Here is a 23,030-nt window from a genome sequence, read left to right as displayed (position 1 = left end):
GGTTTAAAAGCCATACTGAAATGTAATTAATGCTGCAGAGCTCTGTCCTCTTTTTATCACTGCAGATTACAGCCAGGGGAAAAAGAAAAAAACCTAGGAAAAAAAGAACTTCACATGTTCCAGAGGAAGAGAGCACAGCTGTCCTCTGGCATTGACATTTTGACAAGAAGTGGCCCAGCAAACCTCAGGAAAGCTGACAGGGTCCATCAGCTCTGTTTTATAGCATTCAGTGCTGAATGTACTTTATAGCGTGCAATGCTCTTTACTGTCAATAAGAGAAAATGCACTGAATGAGAAGTTACGGTTATAGTCTCATCTGTAGGTCGGATGTGTTCAGGACTAGAAAGTTGGTTCAGTGGGGCTTTCTATTAATTGTTTAGGTTTTGGGAATGTAGGACGTTTCAGTAACAACTGAATTTAGCATAAACTCAGCTCTTTCTTCCCTCCCAGTTGTAAGCTTTGAGGACATAAGCCCTCTTTTTATTCTGTTTTACTAAGAAAAAAGGTCCTGATCCACGGCTTATGCCCCTCATCTCTATCCTAGTACACCTCAGTAGAGAAGTGGTAAGTGATTCCTTGCAAATAAACAGATTACTTCCTTGCTAATTAACAGATTACTTTATCTGATGAGGTTTGGTGGTGTTGGGTTGGGTTTGTTCGTGTTTGTTTGTTTTTATATTTTTTAAGCAACTCAGGAAACATCCAAGCTCAAAGACAAGCTTTTCCTTACTAATCCCTCCCATGATCCATTTGAAATTGAACTGTTTGAAGTGTTACTGCAGTGGTACTTTATAGCAAATCACTGTGGGCATGTTCTGAAGCAAGCATTCTTTTTTTTTATCTATATTATTCTTTATTCATCCGCCACCTGCTACTATGTGATAGGCTGATGCTAAATGAATCTTCACATCTTCTCCTACTAGTACAAACTAGACAATTCAATTTTGGTTTTGTAAGTCTCTTCCATAACCTCAACCATTTGTTCTACTATTTTGACATACTTCTCTCTCTGTGACATTCATGAACAAAAGATAGGTCTTTCCGTGCTTCGCCACACATCTTTTAGGTTTACCTTCATACTTTTGATGGACAATTTCTGTATCTTATTGATCCATACTTCATGTCTGTCTTCAAGCATACAGTATACATGGAACTGGAATACATTGTCCTCTAAAATAGAAAATTTAATTTTAGAAGTTACTTTTGCAGTCCACTTACAGAAGTGGAATTTTCTAATATCAATACATTCTTTATGTTTTTAGTGAAAATTAAACAAGTGGATGCTATGCAATTGTTTTTATTTGGTAGAGAAACAAGCCGTCACTAGAGAGTTGTTACATTATGTTTTTCTGGCTATGATGCAAGAAAAGTTGATATAACTAGTCCATCTTGCAGTGGTGATCATTTATATTTTGATTCCTATCAAAACATCTACATATTGGCATTGTTAAAAACTTCCATACTCAAAAGAGCTAGTCATCCTACCTGCTGTAACTGGGTATATACTGCATGTCCCCACTGTGAATGACTGTGCCAAAATCGAACTAGAAGAGCACTGACTGAGCAGCAGAACTGCAGGAAATTCTCTTTCAGGTAGGGAGCAGGACAGAGTTTCTGTTTTCTTTTGGAAAACAAAAACAGGCTTTTGAAGGGATTCTTTAGTCATTTTGCTGCAAGCCACCACATTAAAATGGTTTTCTTCATTTGCTACTATGCCACTGCTGTTTTGTTCTTTAAAAAGACCTTGCGAACATTCTGTTAGATCACTGAGTGCAAAATCTATCCCTTTTACTTCTCTGTATATTGACCTCTGCACATTCCTGGCTTTTTGTTTAGAGTATTTGCAAGAAGACATGATGGAAGCATTGCTTGCTTCCTTTTCAAAATCGGAGCCTTAATTATTGTAATTTGTTCACAATTGCAAGCCAGAAACCAAAGACTTTTCCATGATTTAGGCAGAAGTCTATGACAGTGTAGGTTTTTCCCTCTTCAGGAATCCTCTCTCTTTGCACTGATTTCCTGTAACAAGATAAAGTGAAGCAATATATTCTCCTTCATGTCAATCACCAGTTTTCTATTCTTGAAATAAATCGCTCGTTTTACATTTCATTCATTTCCTTCTCTTTCTGGCTTGTCTTTTCTAACGTTCATTCTCAAGTGTAACTAAAAAACCAAATGAAACAAATGCAAGTAAAGATGGAGTGAGATACTATAAGACTGCACAGTAGGTTTATACCTGTTATGCCCTCATTAATCTCCATTCTATTACATAATACTGCCATCATTTTCCTAGCACATAGTATGATGGTGGTGTTGGTTTGGGTAAGCCATTATTTGAGGAAAAGTTTTTCAGAGAGGCTGGATTGGAGATTTTTGTACTTTGCAATCTGAGACACTGATGGGCTGGACTTGTAGCTTTGCTTTTATACACTTGTGTATAATAGACACATTGGGGTCCTACAACATATGTCAGTACCCTGCTGCATATTCACTTACTCCCTTTTCCCCATATTTCCTTAGTATCAGCCCCAGTTACTGCTGAGGCAGTGAAAGAAAAGTCTGAGCTGTACAACAGTGAAAAAGAGATTATGTTGCAGGATAAAAGAAATTGTGTTCACTCATTTCAATAATGGTTTACACTGCAGTACTTACTGCACATTTCCAACTGTTTCTGGTATACCTTGGGCTCTAGTTTTGTAAGCTTTTGTTACAGCAATTAAATCATCCTAAAATAATATGGCTCAGTCAAGTTGTCTTTGCATGATCTATAAAGTGTGTGAATTAATACAACCATGCCTGTGAAGTTCTAGAGTCTTTTCATTCTGTTACTATTATAAGGTAGTTCCTATTGGTTTAATAACAGAAATTACAGTATTACAAAGTGCTTTACAAAAGTCACTAATTCATACTTCATTAGTTAAATATTTTTAAAACAGATTGAATGATTCTTTAGACACAGCATGGTCCAAAATATTTTCAGTTTCCGTAGCACAATATTTGTACTAATGTCATTAAGCATGAATGTAAATACCATGTTTGTTTGCAGCCCTTTCCTTGCTGCTGCAAGCATCCATATGCCTAATCACACACATTTTTGGTTTAAATGAAGTCTGTAGGACTACTTATTAAATGAGAAATATATTTTAAGATCAATATTACAAGCAGTAACTGAAACATAAAGAATGTGATATAATGCAGCTCCAGCATAATTTTCATATCTAAGATGCAGAATTTAGCTGACATTACATGATTTTTTTTTTATTTCTTCTTCTTTTTTTCTTCTCCCCCAGTTCAGGTAGAATTGAGAGAACGGCCATGCTGGATGAGATCTGGAGACCATCAAGTGTAGTGTCCAGTTCCCAGGAGATGCCAGCCACAGATGCTTCAGTAAAGCATTCAACATAATAATTAGGACAATCTGCTGGTTATCCCCTAATGTCAAGTAGCAATTGTCTTTAGCCTCAAAGGAACCCATGTTTAGATGCCATTTTTACATCTGCCCTAAATCTTCGTTTCTTTGTCCACGCTACCATAACTGAACATTCCTGTAATTCATACAAGTTCTAATCCTTTTTGAATATTTGAATAGTCCTGTATTTAATGGCAATGCTTCCTAAAGTCTGTCTCTGTGTTGTACTATATTACCTTTGATCAGTCTGCAATTAGCTAGCTTCTAGTGTTGAGTGTTGTCTTGTTCTTACCGTGTGAAATGAAGAGTAGGGATGTTTAATCTACCTTCATTGTTTCTACTTCTCAGTGTCTCTTTTGTGATTTATATTTTTCAAAATAAACAGTTGTTTGGGTTTTTTTTTGAGATCAACTAAGTAATAATGAATAAGTTCAATGACAATCACAATCACATTGCCAATTTTTAGACATCTATCTGAATTTGAAATGCTGGTTCCCCAAAAAGTCAGAGGGTTATACTGAATACACAAATTAGATGCTCGGGATCCATTGTGCTAATAGGGCAGAGAATAACGATTTCTTTAATGACACGTAAATATCTTCCCAGATTACTCTTTATTTACTTCCTTTTTATTTTTTGATTGCAAGGGATTTTATTTTTTGATTGCAAGGGATTTTATTTAGGCATCTATGATGAAGCCCAGTTAAGTAGCAGGAACATCCTATCATGCTATAGATTTTTGTAGGGAAGGTAATAGATAACTTTTTTTAACACATATTTGTTGGAAACATGACTTAATTTTCATATTAAAAAAGAGAATTTCCTTTTTACATAAACATTCCAGTGCAAATTGTACTCTCAGCTTTTTCTGCTACATAGAGCATATTTACTAATGCTTTGAGTAAGAACATTTAAATTAAATGCTCTTTATTACAGTATTTTAACTGAATGTTATTACAATTTCTATGAAGTCACATACCTCTTTGAATTATGCAAACCCCTCAATTTCAATGGCTAGATGTTGCATATCCCATTTATGCTACTATCATAGTAAAAATATCCAGGATTGTTTAATTTGCTCAGTTAATATATATCAATCATCCCTGCTAAATAGCATAACTTCTCTCACACAAAAGATTAATTAACACTTAAAAATTAATTGCCCATGACCCAGCATGATACTGGGTCTCAGCTAGCATGATAAACACTACAGTTTGCAAACCATATTTTTTTTAACCCTTGTAACACCAACTGTTATTGATTAAAACAGGCTAGCACTGTCAACTATCATATAGCGTAGTGCAACAGCAGAGGATTATCAGCCACATCGTTAGTCCCCAGCAATCAAACACACAAGCATTAAGTTTACACTACTAGCTCTTAAAACACTTAATTTGTTCATGTTTTCCTAAGAGCAATTAACAGCAGGCAGGAGTTTTAATGAAATAAGGTGGTGATTCCCACAGGGATTATTTGTAATGAACATTACTAAGTAGCAACAGCTTCAAAGTGTTTACATTAAGATATGATTAATAACAAAGCTGTTAAGCCACACAGGTAAAATACAGACCCAAATTAAGGGATATTCCTAATTAACTCACCGTATTCATTGGTATATTTCCCTGCCTAAATATATTTCTGGGGATGGGGGCTGGTTTATTTAGGGGGTGGTAGGACTTTCCTCTCTCTGATTTTTTCCTGCAGGATCAACAGAATTCAGGTGTTGTCTTGCACAAATGTAGTTTTCAGCTATGTAATGGTCTAGCAAAGTGGGACTGTATTGAAACATTTAGAAATTTTAGTTAGAGTGTCTATGACAGTTGGAGCTGCACAAATGAGCTCTCAAGGGAATTAATTAACTTTCTGTTAGGGTTAAACAGGACTGTTAAACATGCCTGTGGAAATTAAGTTTTTGGAGCTTGTTAGAAAATCTGCCAAAAGTTTAATAATCAAATTCTTCATTTCTGCATGACTATTGAATCAAACATGCTTATTAAAAAGAAATTTAACTGATAACTATAGTTTTATCAAATATAGAATGTCTGATTTTAGTTTTGCTGTGTGTAACACTTTATTCCAGGTTTCTCTGAGTTACATAAAACCCTTGAGATGGCAGATTAGGTTTTTTTACTGTTTAGACATCTAGTATGTTTAGATTTCAAAGACTAATATCTAATGTAAAATCATGTAATTTTGCACAAGCAAAACCAACTGCACTGGAAGCTGTTACAAAAGTGAGGTTAAAAAATCTTCAGGAGCTCTTCAGGTGAAATAATTATCCGAACCACAAGAAACTTATGCCAAAAAGTGAGATTTTTAGAAGCACCTAAGTGATTTAGAATTAAAAAATGCCACTTGAAATCAATGAGATTCATGCTTCTAAGGAATATAAGTACTTAAGAAAATCAATGACAGATGAAATAAAGGCCTGGATTTTTAAAAATGCTGTATCATTGTTCTTCAAGACTCTTGTTCTAGAATTGCATTGTGATATCATTTCAGAATTATTGGTATCACTGAAGTCAAACTAGTATTTGCCTTGGCTTGCTTTAAAATATTGATGCAATTAATATTCTCTTACTTATGTTTCAGTAACCTCAGTCATGAACATCAGCCTTTTGATTGAGGGTGCCTTGATGTGTTAGCAGATTACTTGCAATGATGGTGACAGCAGAGTGTCTTTAATCTGATTCTCTTACTCCCTGTGGCAAGTTTTGAAATCAGATACAGCTGTGCTTATATCTCCTGACTGAGTAAACTAAATCTGCTGTTTTGATTGCGTTTTCTTACTGCGGTCCTTTAAAAGTGTGACACTTTAGGCAAGAAATGTACTGCTTCATTATGAAGCCCCCCCAAATCAACATAATCAAGTAGTATTTAACATTTACATAAGGTGACTTTCCAAATCAGAATTCATTCTCATATTCTGGATTCACAGTTTTTTCTTTATGGAACGCTTAAGCATCGCATGTGTGCAGGGAAATTAGTTTAATGATACTTGGAGTTCTTGCTATCAAATGCATTACATATTCGTTTGCTTTTAGGACAGGAGTTCTAGTAGTGACCATTATTCAATGCAGAGACCAAGCAAGGCAGTGCAAGTGAAAAGCAGCATTTATGCTCTGCAATGGAGTTATAAAGACCAAGTAAATAATTTGGCCATGACGCAACAATAAATTCTAGACATACTAATGTACATACTAATACATAATTAGTGCAGTGTGCCAATTGCCACTGATTTCTACTGAAATGAACTTAAAGCTATGCATATGCGTACATTTACCATGCTGGTACTTTTCCCACTGAATTTACCGATTCCTGTGTTTTCCACACAACTTTAGACAATTAAAAAAAAAAAAAAGCTACATTTATAAAAAGTTCTGAGGTCATTTATCATTATAAAACTTTATTGATCCTGATACTGGACCTAAGATCTTGGTGATCTGATTTTTCCACAGAAAGACTGACATAATCTTTGTGTTCGTAGACAAGCCCCTAATTTTAGGTCATCCTGGAGAACATGGATGGTTCCCTCTACTAGGACAGGTTAGGTGAAGAAGGGGCCTGAATGCATTAGATGATTTAGTCTATTAATTGACCTTTTTAGATCTAGAATTGTTTCAAATATCTATGCAAATGACTCATACGAAGCTTTTCTCCGCTTCCTTAAAGATCCTGCATTTGCTTCTTGTTATGGTATTTACACACACACTAGTGAAGTCCCTTCTCAAGCTTTTAATAAGATAAATACGCCAATTCCTCTGTAAGGTACTTTTTGAAACACGGTTCTTGTTGAGGCTACCTTCTTCTTTCTCATGTTCTCTGTTGTCTAATAATTGTTTTGCTAAAGCAATTGTAAGGGAGATTTTGCTCCTTCCAAATAAATCCAGCTGAATAATTGCTGTTCTCTAGCCTTGAGTTAAGCGTTAATTGCAAGGCTGTTAAAATAGCTACCATAACAGCCCAGTTACAAATTTTTATCATATGATTCAAGTTTTATGATGTAAAGATTTGTACCTAGTGGACAAGATTATAAGTTTGGAAAATATATAGTCATGTTGCGAATAGAATAAAATATCCTACATATGAAAGAAAGCAGATTTTTTTACAATACAGTGATTCTGAAAATTCAGTCTATTTCAGTTTATGCCCTGGTGAACATAGCCCCAAAGCAATTCACACTGTCTCTTTGTGTGTCTATTCTATATGTTATATCTGTTAAGGAAATCCTGAAACATTGGTTTCCCATATATACAAGTACAGCAGTCATTTTAGTAAAAGATAAAGTATCGTCAGGTAACCGTGTCTCTGATGTGATAGACTGAAGGGTTCCTTTGAGTTAGGTCTTGGTCACAGAACTCAAATAAGTAATACACGCCTCTGCATTTCCAATGCAGGTTAGGGTGCCACAGTCAACAAAACATTCATTCGAGCATCTAGCATAGATACTACAATACCAGCTACTGTTTCGTTAAGGACAGATCTCTGTGGGCATAAGGACTGGTCCAGCTGCAGAACTGCAATGATTTTAGATATTGCATTGCCATAAAATTAAAGCAAACAAAAATCCCCACAACACTTGCATGTAGTTTGTTATATACTAGAAATAAAGGGCAGTTCTGGAGAGCCTGTGTTAAGCTGTGGACATTAACATTTCTAAATCTAGTAAATAATTTCAAACAGCCATTATAATGAACCAATGCCAATGTAATTCAGTATAAAGACTTTGCAAATCATACATTAATTCTTCTTTTTAATTTTCAGCATCGCTTTATGAAAAAAAAACCCTTAGCACATCTGTTGATAAATTTTAAACTTGCTATTTATAAATTTTTGGAAAACTACTTGCCTCTGATTGCCCATTTCCATTATATACATATTCAGATGTGTAATTATAGCAATTCCAAACCAGTCTGTATAGTGCAGGATTACACACAAGGCAGGTTTTAATTAGAAATATAGGTATTGCGGGTTTGTAAAACAGCTTTGTTGTGTTACTACTTTTTGGAGTTATGATAAAACCTGACTTTCAAAGTTATTTGATGTATACTGAAACCAATGTTTGTGGAAGCAATATGGTAGCATTGGTCATAAGAATTGCAATGTACTGTAGATGAACTTTTAATATCTGAAAATGAAAAGTCAATAATTCTTGTCAAAAACATTTGGGTATTGAAATGTTCTCCACTTATGCTCATGGCACCTGGAAATTGCATTGGCATTTTTTTTTTCTTTTACTTTCTTCCAATTTTTTACCACAATTTATTTCAAAAGTTCAAGTTGAGACTAGAATATTTTTAAATTAAATTTATTTCTATTTTATAGGATTTAAACCAGAATGATTGTTAGTTCTTGTTGCCCAGAGAAGCTGTGGATGCCCTCTCCCTGGAAGTGTTCAAGGCCAGGTTGGATGGGGCTTTGGGCAACCTGGTCTAGTGGAGGGTGTGCCTGCCCATGGCAGGGGGGTTGGAACTAGATGGTCTTTAAAGGTTCCTTCCAACCCAAACCATTCTATGGTTCTTCCAAATAGTATAGATAAATACAGACATATATAGATCTTGAGTTTTAAAAAAATCACATTGAAAGTTGGAAGTATTACGACCTTTTCCTTTCTGTGGGTTTTTTTTTTTTCTGCTTCCAACAGTAAACACTGATAACCAGTCCTTTTCATTTTCCTGTGTACGTAGCTTTTCTTTATTTTCTAAATTTTAGACAAGAAAGCCACAAATAACCAAAAGAGTGGGGAAAAAAAGCTATGAAGCTTTAACACTGACATTTCAAAATCTTTAAGTTTTGGTCTTGGTGTTTTTTGTTGTTGCTGTTGAACCATGTATGTTCCCATGGTGGCGTGCATTGGTATGGCTCGGGCTCTTACACTTTTAAGCCTTAGCTGAGGTAAATTATGTACATCTAATCCAAGGGAATTAACTACATGGCTTAACTATAGCCATTTGGGGGACTATCAGCAGACAAAGCCACATGGAACATTTGAGGGTGATTTACCGTGTGTAAGTATTTCACTCAGTTTCAGAAGGAATAGAAAAAATGGTTGCATCAAAACAAAAACATGTTTAAGTTCCATTATAAAGGCATTGATTATCAGCAGGGGCATAGGTACTAATGTTTTACGGTATGGAAGCAACAGTACATTTTTTTACTTGTTTTGTGTCACTAAATTAATGAGAAAATACTCTTTAGCAATTGGTATGTTTTTCAGGCTCCCTGCACAAACCCCAGTATGTTTCTAATAAAGGAATATATAGTCAGTGGATATCAAGTACATATAGAATGCTTTGAAGCTTGTCTGACAAGCATGGAACATAAAAGCAAACTCTCACTTTCTGAGTACTGGATTGAATTAGGTTTGAAATGTGTGTTCAGTTGCAGGAATTTTTGGAATACCTTTCACTTGAACTTTTGAGAAGAGGCATTTTTTGAGGTAAGATTTACCAGAAAACAAACAAACAAATGTGATTCAAATAGGTATACCTAGGTTTGGTTAGTTAACCTCCCACATGAGGAAAGAAATCTACAAATATGAGCAGAACATTCTTTGCCACAGGGCTGGAGTGCACCATCCTTACCTTTATTTGCCTAAAAAGCAGGTATCTAGTCTAAAAGTCAGTTAGCCAGCACAGTGCTCCTGGGAAAGGAGATGTCCTTCATACAAGGCAAACACAGGACACAAGAAGTAACATCTTGAAGTGTGTATCTTACTCAGTTGATTACAGAGGTAGCCAAGATGACTAGCCTTTAACAGATATCTAACTTCTGGATGGTTCTTGAATGCCTCTCCAGATATTGAATATATTTTAAACAGGCATATTTCTTTTGGACAGAATTGCACTAGTGAAATCCCCCTTCCTAGCCTGAGGTCATATACATTCATATATCGTTTTATGACATTATTATTATATTTCAGAGACACAAAATTGGTTTATAAAAGATTAGTGCATATGTTTTCCATTTAATATATAATTATTAAATTATAATGCATTATTATAAAACGGTTAGCTTATGAATTGTGCATAGATGGTAACACAGCAGGAGAAACTGAATTCATGCCTATTTCTTCACCTGCTTCTTTTCATTATTTTTGTTGTAATAATCCATGTCACTCATTGATCTGTTTCCATATAATTATATTGAAATTATCTTCCAAATCATTCAGGCTTATTTTCCAGAAATCTCAGCTGTTCACAGTCTTTTCTGAGGCCAGGTTCTCTTCAGTTCCTGGCCATCTATCCAAGGACTTGGCCAGAACTTCTCCACAGTTAGCCAATACAGATTTTTTTCAGGGCGTTGAATTGTTAAGCTAATCACTGACCTTAACAGTAAGTCTGAGCCTGAGAAAGACTATTGTCAGCATCATTCATGTTCTTTATCCAATATCTCACCCTCAGAACTCTTACTAGAAAATAGAATTTTACATCTTTAAGCTACTATGTTCAGAATATTAAACTAATAAAGTATAAATATTTCACTATGTGAATAAAATGTATTAGGTTTTGCCTGGAGACTATTGAAGATATTATTGACACTTCTTACTTTATATTAAAATTCCTGCTCGTTGTAGCTGGATGAATATACGTGTGTTTATTGAGGATCTAGGCCAATATAGATAGAGTGGATCTTCTAAAGTACATTTCCATTTTTTATTTCTATTCTTTTTAGATATTTCTATTTCTAGACATCTTTTTACTGAAGTGTTATTGTATCTTCAGTATTAGTTTTGTCCCACTTTTATATGTACCCCAATCTTTCTCTGCATCTGACCATAGGGAATCCGTGTTTCCTCTTGCTGCCTTAGTTGCTTTTTCGCTTGTGCACATCTCTCTCTGTTAAATTTCATTTGTTCTCCCTGTTGCCCTTTCTATTCATAAAGCTTTATCATTTTTTTCTGAAATCTTTCAGTCTTCTATAATATTTATTAGCTTAAGGAGCAATCTTTGTTCTTTGTAAGTTATTGTTAAGGTAGCTTTGATATAGGTATTGATACTGTGACCTGTTCTCTAGCATATTAGGCATAAATGATTGAGCTTGCTCCTAATAGTTTGCAAATACCTTATCCCTTAAATATCTCAGTGAATCATGGTTAAGTAAACAGATTAAATCGTAACATATTTCAACAGCATGTACTTGCTTTTTTGTTTGTTTTGGTTTTGGGGTGTGTATATATATACACACATATATATTTTTCTTCAGCGGCCTCTATGTAACTCATCTACTTGGAAATGACAAACTGTAGTGCTGTCTATGCTCAGAAAAATTACAGCAGAACAGAACTCTCTTAATGGAGTAAATGTGCTTCTGACATTTTGGGTACCAGTGTGACAAAGGAGTGCTTTATCCCAAAATATCATCCCGTGCAGAGCGCTTTTCCCTTTGAACTTGTGTGAGTTGACTAAAGCTTTGTTACAAGTCTCTCTGGAGAGCACTGACGCTCAGGTTGCTAACAGAAGAACCCTGCAGATAGCTTGAGGGGATTTCTGCATCACTTCAGCTGCAGCTATGATCAAGTCTTTAAAGTTCTCCTTGAAGATGGGCTCTAACAGTTTGAAAGGAAAATAATTCTGGAAGCTTGTGTGGAAGAGGGTGGGGGGGAAATCCAAACAAAACCCTCCAAAAGAAACTCCCAACAGCTAATAAGTTGTCTAGAGGAAAAAAAGGTGAAGTATTACAAGCTCTAAGTATACACTGAAAAAAATTACCTGGAGCTTTGGTGAAAAATCCTGTAAGGTGAGATTTTACGTTGTTAATTGCATGTGTGCTCTGAGATAGTACTGTCACTGAGGAAGGAAGAGCATAGCTTCAGCTGTGCTTTCTGTTGAGAAATTTGGACAGAAAAACAGGAAAAAGAAGAGACTTAGAAAAATATTTCTAAAGATTGGTCAGCACTGTGTACAAATGACAGGTTCATGAGTTGTTAAGTGGGACTCCTTCATGCACAAAAAAATAGTTCAGTGGTCACCTCTTAAGGAATTTTAATTTCTTTTGAAATGCATGCTGAAAATGCCAGTTTAATTCACATCCCTTCCCCCCCTTTTTTTTTAATTTTAGAATTTATATAACTCTGTCAAATCCATTTAAAATTAATCAAACTCAATTTTTCTGAGCCCAGAACAGAACCAAAGATTCCCAAATTTCTCCATGTTTCTGCTTGTTAGCAAACCACTGGGAAGTCCAGTGATTGTCCTATATAACTGTGGTTTCCATCTATGTTAGTGCAAGTATGAGCAATCATTCCATAGGCGTAGAAAACTGCAGTAGATCAAAGATTTCAGCACTTACTACTTTTATCAGTGACTTAGATCAGGCCACATAATGAAATTTCTGTATTTTTTTCCCCTCCCTAAAAGTCTGAAAGCTATTTTGCTTGCAAATATTTTGGCTATATATATCCAGACATTTTATAATCCTATAAACACTTCAGTTCCCCAGAAAGTACTATTCTACTTTAAAACAATATGTCAGTTTCTCATAAAGTGCCTGAACTTGTTATTCTGTGTGGTATGTTTTTGTCACAGTGTTACCAAGAAAAACAAAATAAAACTTCTTCAGGGAGATGGGAGCCATCTGTCCCTGTTCCAAAGAACATCAAAGGGATTTCATCACTTTTCTGTTTTTCAACCAATGAGAGATTGTGCTAGGTCAGGCACCCAGTAATTTAAGAAATGCCAGTATTTATGATTCATAAAGCTTTCTGAAAATTGACTGAATTAATATCTGCTGGCCCCTATTATTTTTAAAAACAAGTTAGGTCGATCTTTCCTAAGGAAGCCATATGTGAATAAAGAATAAACATTTGGGCAGCACATTTTAAAGGCAATATGCACAAATTAATATGGAGATAATTATTGGTAATTACTAGAGCTGGTCAAGAATGGAATTTTATGTTTTGGAAGAAAAATCTGTTTTCTGCAGTTTTCCAAAACTGAATAACAACAATGCATTTTACGGAATGAAATAAAACCCAGAATTGCTCAGAATTTTTCAGTGCAATACACAAAAAGAATTCTACTTTGTTTTGTACTTTTTTGATTTTCCAATTATATTGATTTTTACATTCAAAAGGATATTCATATTTATTAATATATTTATTTTAAATATAATATTATTTTTACATTTGGTATAATATTTACACTGAAAATTACTTTTTCCATGTTGGAGAAGTAAGCCTAGGCGGCTTAGAGCTTTAGCACGAGGATTTTCCTATGCTTCTTCCCCAGTTCCTTTTGTGAAAATGAAGCATTACTGAAATTAACATATCCTACCAAACTTTTTCCTTTTGTCAAAATTGCATAGCCTGTTAAAAGACATTGCATCATAAAACTGCCTCAAAATCCTGGAATTCGCTGATAAGTTTGACTTCTTTTTTCCTTTTCTTTTTTCTTTTCTCTTTTCTCTTTTCTTTTCTTTTCTTTTTTCTTTTCTTTTCTTTTTTCTTTTCTTTCCTGTTTTCTTTTCCTCTTTTCTTTTCTCTTTTCTTTTCCCTTTCCTTCCTTTCCTTTCCTTTCCTTTCCCTTTCCCTTTCCCTTTCCCTTTTCCCTTTTCCTTTTCCTTTTCCTTTCCTTTTCCTTTTCCTTTTCTTCTTTTTTTTAACCTGGACCTGTTAGCAGATACTTATTTTGCAGTGCATAAAAACTGCTTTTTATGATTAGCTGTACTGTATTCATCTCAGTTTCTTTCCTATATTTAAAGGACCAGTATTCAAATACATATACTAAGGAAGAATGGATGAAACAACAATTGTTGTCCATTTTGTATGTATCCATGTACCGTATATAGCATATATATTCTGGATAGTGAAATATCATCCATTTTGAAGTCATGAAGAATTTTGCCATTATCTGTAATGGTACAAAGTTTTCATCCTTGGGATGTTTTAGATTTAGCTAATGTGCAGAAATCTTTATTGTTGCCTCATTTAGCCCAGGTATTATCAGTGGGAACCGTATGCGCAAGCAATTCAAAGTTTTAATATTGCAGAGCAAATACTCCAGTAAGTTTGCTTTGCTGTAGGTTTCTACTTAAGTGATAGATAGTTGGTTATAAAATACGTTTTCTTTACAGTGTTCAACAAAAATTTAGGAAAATAAAGTTTTCTAAAATTCCATTCCAGTTATTGCCCCTTGGAAAAGCTTTTCAATTTTTTTATTTTGCTAAAGCAAATTAAAAAATCACTTCACTGCATCAGAGCATTTCAGGAAGGAACAGGAATGGAATTTGAATCACAATGCAGAAAATAAATTTTTCAAGTGTTATATACTGTATATATATGCAAGTTAATTATAAGCAGAAAAATTTAAATCAAGTTTGTATTTTCAAAATATAAGGTCTGTTTTCAAACAGTTATCCAACCATTAATCAAACAGGCCAACATACATTTACTTGCTTGTAAAAGGACTACAGACAAAGGATATTTCAGTATTCAAACCATGTAAAATTGAGGCAGTCAATGGTGTGCTTTAGATACTTTTTTGATGTAAGCTTTTTCTGTGAATTTTGTATTGCTGGAGTGTTTCTATTGTCTAGTTCTCAGGGCTTCTCCCTACCGAACTACAGTTAGTCCTAAGTGTTCCTGGTCAGAGCTACGTCGAACAATGTGAAAGTGATTTCAAGCGTTGGCTTACAAACCATGACTTGAGCAGCAGAAGTAAAGCACAGTAATACTGCAAAATAAATAAGAAAAAGAAGCACAAGCAGAAGTGTATGCAGAAAACATTATGTGTACGAATTAAGCAGAACGGCAGACATGAATAAGGAATGCAGGTCTTAACCAACCGACTTAAAAAGAATCATCTTACATGCTAGAAAAACATTGTCTGGAAAGTAATTGGTTTCTTAAGACTGTTTTGAGATACTTGCTTACAAATATATATGAAAACAAGTGAAAGGGACAGCTGCATCTTTAACACTTGCAAGGTTAGGTTTCCAGGGTTGAAATTCATTGCTTCATTGGAAGATTCCTAAAAACTCTACTACCAGAGTTCAAGTTAGAAACCAAGTATTCATATTCTAACTAAAAGCTCAGATGGAAGTGAAAGCCAAGCAAATTCCTTTCCTTTTCATGCATCGTCACCACCCATAAATATTCTATAAGCTGTTCGACCCTAAGCTCTCCCTGTAGAAATTCATTCTGCAGTCAGGTGGCATAGCTATAATTTGTTCCAGTAGTTCTGTATTTGTAAATTATGATGTATTATGATCTAAAGTAGATGGCTAAAGTTATGATTGTAGGATGTATTCTGCACTGCTGTTGTCAGAGTCATTATTTTCTGCCAACAAGATGCTGTAGCATAGGATATCAACCAGTTACTGTCTGGAAGAGCTGCCATTTCAATTCTTCATTTTTGTGTATTTTATGTAACCACTAACTCTGTTGTCCTTCCACTTAGCCGAATTTTTGTCTTACTGGTTTAGCATAGCTGCATTTCACAGAGTACAGGCAATCTTGCACTTTAGATATGCAGAGTATATGCTGCAAAGAGATTATCCCATGAAAATAGTCTTATGACTCTATAGAACAAATACAAAGATAAGAGTTGTGGGATGATAGCAGTTTGTACAACCTGTATTATAAAAGCACGGCCAGAGCCACTGTATGCTAACTTGATACCAGGGCACTCTTTCTTCCTGTGAGCATGTCTCCCTCCTCAGGTTTCCATTCAGTTGACAAGAGGTCCCTCACAGCCATGCTGCCTCCTTTCTCCTACCTCACCATGAGCCTGAATCCTTTGTTCCTGGGTGGCCACAGGAACCATCTGTAAAATCCAGAGATTTGGTTTTTTTCTGTAGCCTCTGTTCCTTAAGTGGACACTCAGAGTAGATACCCTGCTTGCCCTGGCCTTTGCATGGCTCTGCTGAATTTTTTGCATGGGTCTAGTATGCTCAAAACATTTTAGGGTGCAATATTTTTTCCCAGATTATAACATTCCTTGTCAAACAAGGAAGAACAAAGTTTAGTCTCAGTTTGATTTTGTTTCTTAGGATACTTAGTAATATCATGAGTAAAAAGATCTATTAAGGAAAAATATTCCAGTAATCTATGGGGAAGAGCTAAATCAGAGTCTGACCTTAAGCACGTTGTAACAAAAGAACAGGCTATAAAGGTAAGCAAACGCAGGCTCGGAATGACTGCAGTCTCTGATACCTGTGCATGAAAGGATGATATTCTACTGTCAAAAGGCAATACACTGGGAAGGCCTATATAAAAAACGTCAATGGCAGCAAGAAGCAGGAACACAAGAAAGCTGGAATAGCTGCTCAATCCATAACAATGCTGCTTCTTTAAAGGCAATTGCCTGACCTGGAAGAGTAGGATTATAACTGAAAAACAAAGCAAGATTTAACAGCAGAGAAAGTAAGCCCATCTGAAATGTAGGATGAGATGCGTTTGGGGGGAGTGCTGAGAAAACAAGGCTTGAAGCTGGGTAGATTGCAAGGACAGGCAGCAGGAACATGAAAGGGAGGACCTCTCCACTGGAAAAACAATGAGAGAGCGCTCTTCAGAGGAGTCTTTCAGGTATTTTCCTAGAGAGACAGCTTTCCTCTGAAATGAGGTGTATTGTTGCTGCTGTAGACTTCAGTAGAGATAGAATGAAAATCTGCCCTCCTAATGTTCATGAGTAAGTTTACCCTATAAAGATATAAAATGCTGGTATTAATGTACTCTCACATGGGCTAAAAAGGTTTATGGATAAGTGTAGGACCTGAACCTTAATTTGGATTTAAGTGGAATTTATGTATTTATTTTTAGAATCTTATTCCTGACTTCAACCTTATTTTAAATTGCAAAAAGAAATTAAAAGCTCAACCCAAAACTTACAGTCTGATGAAAATTTCAAATTAGATTGGAGAAAATGTGTAAACAATGCAAAGGTATCTGCAGCAGTAAAAATTACTGAAATCAGAGAATAAATAATCACAAAGTATGAAAACAAGCACATTGCTTTTGCATTTTAGATAAAGCAATGATATATTTAGGATTATAGGTCTTGAAAACGAGCTTACACTAGGTCAAACACCATCCAAACCAACACATTCTTAGCACAGAATTTTCCAAAAACTACACTGCATGACAATGCGTCCTTAAACGATACAGTAAGCTCCATGTTTCCTTGAAATATGCTCCAGCAATGAAAAATCATTCATACATTATGTATATAATTACTTTTTTTCATCTAGGCATCATAATTTAGCAAATGAGGCTTAGAAATATCATTAGAAGGGGAAAACAAGAAAGTCAAAGTTCAAGTCTCATAATAATTTTTTTCAGTTCTCAATTAACATTAGTATTTGCTTTTCACTCACTTTGCTCTTTTGTGTTTATTCAGTTTATTCTTGATGTCAGTTTATTATTTGATGTCATTGCTGATAGTTATGAAAATTTGTTTCTTGCTGTTCTCAAACATAACTATCTTTTGGGGTTGTTTTAAATATAGCTTGCTGTATTTTTAGTGGAGTCACAGTCTTAAAGTTTCTCTCTGCACTGAAACAATCAGATTGTGTTTACTTGACACATTTAAGTAATACAAAAAGAAAAGCCTGGATCTGAAATACTTTGACATGAAAGCTTCTGCATGCATACACATCAGTTACGCTAGATTCCAAGATCTGAGTTTCATGTAGTCTTACTGCCTGACAACTATTCTGAGCCTCAGTAGTTACGACTAAGCAATAGCATGACTATGCACTATGCATGGAAAACAGGTTCTTAACATGTGTGTTAAAGGAATGGAAAGGCATCTGCAGAACAGTGCCTCAGAATAGTAATTGAGATATTTGCTAGTAAAATTTTATCTTCCCAAGGGCTATTTCAAGACTCAGGTGGCTTCTAGTTTTCATCAAGTCCAAGGAAATGAGTTGATCACTTCCTGAAAAGGTTCATCACACAAGTTGTTAATACTTCCTTTCCCCCTGAGGGGAAAAAACAAACACAATTCATTTCACCCATTAAATATTTTTTCCTTATCATTCATACCTCTTCACATTGCTGGAGAGTAAAAGCTCTGGTGCTTTTTTTCCACAGGAACAGGTACAATATGGACAGCTGCAGTGCAAGATTTTGAGAACCGTAACACTAATTTTAGAGGAGCTCAAATAGGTTCCTAATTAAACATTCAGAAATTCACTAAGGGCTCTGGCCTATGTTGCTCTTTGAAAGCACTATAACTCAGGGTACCCTTTTACAGATTTTATTACAGTTGAATAAATAAATAAATAAAGATAAGCTAAAGCAAGCATAGTATAAAAGGAAACTATTTTTGGTGCTTCTTGCTGAACTGAGATTAACCTATACAGTTACCAAATCAAAGAAAAGTAAGAGTATATCCATAGAGCAGTTAGTTAATGTTAATATTGCATTATAATCAGAGCATGATATTAGTCAAGGCACCAGATGAATACAAACAATTTTCAAAATTTTATATAAAAGGGGAAGATAACATTCCATTTACTTTTACACAAAACTAAAGAATTTGATTTAAAGCCAAGTTTCCAAATTATTACCTAATGTCTCAAGGCTCAGACAAATGGTCACTCTAATCCACCTCAACACCTCAGCTGTGGAAGCTGTCCATGCACATCCTCTTACCTCTCAGAAAATGGAAAGAAACACACCTTAAATTAAAATGATAATGTCGGTTTGAACAGTGATTTTTAAATTCATCCCAAGCCTCATAGCTTCATGCGGTCCATTCAGCACAAAGATCTCACAGGCTATACACACAATACACACATACACCTATCATTCATGAAGGGAGAACTTTCTTATAAAACTGGCTCTTCCCCAATGTAAAGAGACTGCTTCAGAATATACCAGTGAGAATACTGAATATTACTGACTGAAACACATGTAGTCAAGCAATAAATTATATGATCCTACTGGAGAAATCTGTCACACAGTGCCACATCCAAATATAGAAGAACATGCACATTATTACACTTTCATACCAAATATGATGCAAATTGCAGTGTCTTCAGACCTTTATTCATGTGTTCTTGTTGCTTCTGTCTGTCCTTCCCATATATAGCTATAATGAAAAAAGAAATAATTTTAACCTTTCCTTTTAGAAAATGTAGAATAGTAAGTTTTAGGGGAATAATTAGTCACAAAAGTAGCTATGATAAAGGCAAATATGATACAAGTACAATAGATTCAAGGCATTTCCAGGAATGTGGGTGCTTTTTATAAGAGCTCAACATTAAACATGAAGACCTTGAGGATAACGTTGGCACAAGAACAAATGGCTGTTACCTGGCCACACATAACTTAGCCTGCAGATGAAAAAATGTAATGTGTGACAGGGATTTTTGGCAGAGGGAATATCCTTGGGCCTTCCTGGAAAAGTAATCAAAAGCTTGATATTTCCAGGGTTTTTACTTTTATTCTTTCCATGATAGACGTTAAACCTAGAGAACAGAAACAATGGTTTCTTAGTGAAGTTTTCTTTGCTGAAAGAACTTGTTTGCGTAGTTACCTTAGCTTTTAACAGTGAACAAACTGAATGGACCACACTGCTTGGTCTCCAATAATATAATTCAATCACACAAAAATAAGGCAAAGTTTATGCTGACATCATCATATAAAAAAATCTACTTTATAATTTTTTTTGAAAATGGTTGTGTGCCCTGAAATTCCCACATGATCAGAAAGGAAAGAGCAGTGCCTACTTCTGAGCCTGAGTCAGAAGGTTAGAGCATTAGCCTTCACTTCTCATACAAATGCAAGTGCCAAGCTATGCAAAGACCTAGTACAAAGCCAGCTGGCACCAGACGCTTCTTGACCTGCAGACCTGAGCTGGGAACCAGAGGAGCCAGTTCCAGAAAAAAGCAAAGTACTTGATTTTATAGGAACTTTATTGAAAATGAATCACAAACCAAATGGTGCCCTATAAATATTTCATGAAAGATATACATAAGTAGTGTAATTTTATGTTCCATTAGGAAAGAAGAGATACTTACTGCTGAAATCCTAATAAACCTTACAATGTGCGGAAATAGCAAAACATGGCGCTGCCTATTAAGGCTAAATTATCCTTGTGCTTTAGATGTTTGATTGAGAGGAAATGCATGTCTTTGTGTATCTTTTCTGAAGGTAGGTCCTTCAGCAAAAATGTGAGTGTTCCTGTTATTACGTAGTCACTAGCATAAAGCTGTCATTTTACAAATATGTTAAGTGGATGCACTTAATTTACCGCCCTGTTTCTAAGGAGAGGAATCTACTCTTTAACTTTGTTTATATTCTATGGTTACAACAGGCTGATCATGTCTTGTCAGCGGTTCTAGCTGCGTAATTTCTTAAATAGCATTTTGCTTGGTTCTTCCGTGCTTGACTTCTTTTTTTGACCTGACTAAAGCTGAAAACCTAAGCTTATGAAGCAATCTGCAAAAACATCTGCATTCTTCCTTTCTGTTTCCTACTAACTCTCTATAGTAGGAGAAGTCGTCTTATTCTCTTCTTACAGCAAGCTACATAACACAGTTTTGGTCTGTCACTAGGGTTCCTAGTTGCTGCTGAAAGTCAATACACTCAATCCCGTTCTTATTAGCTAGCTCAGGGACAGTTTGGCCATATTTTTATTTCCAGCAAATCAATCTGCATATGTATCACTAAGTATGATGCTAATAATGCTAATAATGGAGTCATGATGTCTTTTTTCTCAACCTTTCTTTGTTAGAGAAAATATAAAGAATGCTTGAAAGCTTTAGAGTTGTCACTATTCATCAGAAATATATTATTGGCTCTATTTTTTTGGCTAAAATATGAAAATATGATGCACTTTCCTTAGATGAAAGTTTGTATCAAGTGGTATATTTTTAATTGCAAAATTCTAGTAACAGCCCATAAAATGTATTAACTAAAACACTTGTGGATAAAATGCCTTAGTGTTTGGGGTTTTTTTTCTTTGCAAAAGAACATTTTCAACAAAATTTCAGAATTCCAAAATAAAAATGCAATTTTGGGTAGTGATAGTCAATGAGCAAGACTTTTAAGGTAATGGACACCTGGTGTAAGGTACCTTTTCTAGTAGTTTTTATATTTTAAGACAGGAATTTTTAAAAATGTGGACTCTCACAAAAATAATTTTCAGTCTTAACAGACCTGCTATCTGGAAGAATTAAAAGAAATCATACTAAATCTAATCTTTCCATGAGAATTTCCTTCCACTTCAGAATCTGACTCTGTTTAGTCACTAGAGTTTTTTTAATTGACATTTAGTATTCAAGGTTGACTGCAGTAAACAATTTTCCTTGAATCCATCTTCGCTCCGTGTGAAAAGGCTCATAATACCTTTCAGTCCCCTTGAAGGAAAATGCTTATTGACAACTATTTGAAAGAAATTAAAAATACCAGAGACGACCTTTTATCTAGGTAGTGGCTCAAGTAAATAAATTGTGCAAAGAATTTTATATATGTACAGTGGTGTTTGAACTTGATATTTCAGATGTTGTGTAGATAGAATACAGGTGGACTAGAAAATCAATAAAGAACACGGCATTTTCTTATATCTCCTACCAGAAGTATCATGGCTGTTCTCCATGCATCTGAACAGACAGAAAGACTGGGAGAAGTTGGTCAACAAAATATCTTTATATTCCAGCCATTCTATTCTGGCCAGCATTAACCCAGGCTACTGCTGCACTTTAACATCAAATAGATGTTCTTCTTATGTCTGTGTACCACCTGCTGCTTAGAAATGATACTCTGAAAACTAACCAACCAAAGCTCTGGAGAAAGACAAGAAAGGAACTGAAGAAAACAGCATGTTTTGGGGGGAAATCTGTCAAACAGTACCACATCCAAACATAGAAGAACATGTCAGTTATTATGCAGATGTCCTACAAGCACAGTGTTATGGTGATGATGTGGGACTTGTTTGTCAGCACTCTTTGGTCATACTATAGTATAAAAATAATATAAAAATTCCTATTATAAAACCCAAGGAATCAGAGAATTATGCAGATAGGAAACACCATGCATTCATCTTGTGCACCACCATGCCAACGTAGGGTTGCTTCCTCTTACACACCTGTCTGTATTCTTTCTTCACTAAATAGTTATGCAGCAGTCATCTGAGTTTCCCATATTGCTTAGGAGGAAACCATTCTATTCTGGTAAAAAGTATTCTCATTTTTGTCATGGTCTCTGTTTTCATAAGTCAGTTATATCGATCCCATTGTCAAGGCAAGTACTTCCTCATATTCCTCTGAATTGTATTTTTATCTTTGGTTCATGAAGCATAGGTGTATGTCTGTATTGTAATAGCCTGTGAGATCTTGGTGCTGAAAGAACTACATGGAGCTATGAGGCTTTGGATGAATTTAAAAATCACTGTTCAAAGTTTATTGGAGCATTCAGCTTCTGGTTTTATTGCACAGGAAAGACAGTAAGGCAGATAGGTATCTGCATTGCTCTTTCTGTTTAATGCTGTATATGACTATATAACATAAACTCATTTAAAATTGCCTTTACCCTTTTGTAAACCTATGTGGGTGGTCACTCAGGTTTTAATAGATAGGTACTTACCACTATTAATATAGCGTTAATAATGCCATCTGCCATGAAAAAATTTCTTAATTGAAATTTTCATCTCAACCCCACTATAGTTAATAGTAG

The 23,030-nt window shown here is 35.1% G+C and overlaps 1 long non-coding RNA gene across 1 annotated transcript in view; it reads right to left on the bottom strand.

Moving 5' to 3' along the window:
* Positions 1 to 23,030, bottom strand: part of LOC129209699 (uncharacterized) — a 137,347-nt gene that overhangs the window by 68,715 nt on the left and 45,602 nt on the right. Inside the window, exons 3-4 of the long non-coding RNA XR_008578145.1 lie at positions 19,364 to 19,443; positions 12,121 to 12,233 (exon numbers count right to left, since the gene is read on the bottom strand). This is a non-coding gene — a long non-coding RNA (uncharacterized LOC129209699). The remainder of the gene's footprint in view (positions 1 to 12,120; positions 12,234 to 19,363; positions 19,444 to 23,030) is intronic.

This window comes from Grus americana, chromosome 8, assembly GCF_028858705.1.
Source record: "Grus americana isolate bGruAme1 chromosome 8, bGruAme1.mat, whole genome shotgun sequence".
Lineage (NCBI taxonomy): Eukaryota > Metazoa > Chordata > Aves > Gruiformes > Gruidae > Grus > Grus americana.
Note: the sequence above shows the minus strand (reverse complement) of the source record. Positions and strands in the feature narration are given on the sequence as shown.